The following is a 1,970-nucleotide window of genomic DNA, read 5'->3' as shown; positions in this document are numbered from 1 at the left end:
AAACAGAATGACAGGCTGATTACAAGGTATTTCAGTGATGAATGAGATCGAGGTCACTGTTTTTAAAGCTGCAGTGTGTCATTTCTGTCAAACAAAACTGAAGAGGTGATTTAAATATCGTTTTCTAACAGGTTTCCCCAAACACTCCATCTGTCATTGGTCAGTCAAACAGGAAGCCCCGCCCCTAACCCACGTGATTGGCCGAGACAGAAGTTAACCTGACCCAGCTTAAACAAACAGAACAATATGGTGAAATGGCAGTTACCAATGACTGACTTACATTGACTCTGAACATCAAACTCACACAAACATGTTTCAAGAATGTAACAAAATACACAAGAGAATTACTGAAGTGTTTTGGAAAAAGAGACGCATCAAGAGGCTTGTTATCAGGAGAGTGTTTTACGACTCAAAAACACACATCAATCCTCCTGCGCAACCGCGTCTGCGGAGCTCAGTGTTAATTATAAGCTCATCTTCATGTCACTCCCTGTTGCTCAAACCCAACACTCTCATGAGGACCGGCTTGTTTGTGCCGTTTATAGAATCATAACAGACTCAGATCTGCTCGTGAATATATGCTGACAGATTTTTAGCACAATCAGAGACGTCATTTTACTCATGATCTGTTTGTTTCTTGTTAAATCTGCTAACGTCACGAGACATTTGTAGCCCCTGACTGCTGTTCCAGATGGAGAAGCAGGTGTGCACCCGGCTCTTGGATTGTGATGTTATTTCCTGCGGGAACATTCAGACCTCAGAGCATTCAGAGAATGGGATGTGATACGAGCTTGTTAGTTCTGCACAGCATCACATCATTCTGGATGACCGCAAATATTTGGACCAAACCTCCGCACACAAACACACACATTCACTCACTCACTCACTCACTCACTCACTCACTCACTCACTCACACACATACACACACACACACACACACACACACACACACACACACTCACACAGACACAGACATACACTTACACTCACACACACATTCACTCACTCACTCACTCACTCACTCACACACACAGACATACACTTACACTCACTCACACACACACACACACACACACACACACTCACACAGACATACACTTACACTCACACACACATTCACTCACTCACACACACACACACACACACTCACACACACACTTCAACAGCGTTTGAAGGATTTAGCGTTTTCAACAGCAGACTGACGGTTTGAGGGGTTTAGCGTTTTCAGCAGCAGACTGACGGTTTGAGGGTTTAGCGTTTTCAGCAGCAGACTGACGATTTGAGGGGTTTAGCGTTTTCAGCAGCAGACTGACGGTTTGAGGGTTTAGCGTTTTCAGCAGCAGACTGACGGTTTGAGGGTTTAGCGTTTTCAACAGCAGACTGACGGTTTGAGGGGTTTAGCGTTTTCAGCAGCAGACTGACGGTTTGAGGGTTTAGCGTTTTCAGCAGCAGACTGACGGTTTGAGGGTTTAGCGTTTTCAGCAGCAGACTGACGGTTTGAGGGTTTAGCGTTTTCAACAGCAGACTGACGGTTTGAGGGGTTTAGCGTTTTCAGCAGCAGACTGACGGTTAGAGGGGTTTAGCGTTTTCAACAGCAGACTGACGGTTTGAGGGGTTTAGCGTTTTCAGCAGCAGACTGACGGTTTGAGGGTTTAGCGTTTTCAGCAGCAGACTGACGGTTTGAGGGTTTAGCGTTTTCAACAGCAGACTGACGGTTTGAGGGGTTTAGCGTTTTCAGCAGCAGACTGACGGTTAGAGGGGTTTAGCGTTTTCAACAGCTTTTGACGTATTTCGAAGTGAAACAGAATATTGAATAGAGGGCGGAGTTTTACTTTAGCGCTCCTCCTCTCCATCTGTCGCTCACTGACGGTTAGAGGGTTTAGCGTTTTCAACAGCAGACTGACGGTTTGAGGGTTTAGCGTTTTCAGCAGCAGACTGACGATTTGAGGGGTTTAGCGTTTTCAGCAGC

This window comes from Rutilus rutilus (genome assembly GCF_951802725.1).
Source record: "Rutilus rutilus genome assembly, chromosome: 19".
Lineage (NCBI taxonomy): Eukaryota > Metazoa > Chordata > Actinopteri > Cypriniformes > Leuciscidae > Rutilus > Rutilus rutilus.
Note: the sequence above shows the minus strand (reverse complement) of the source record.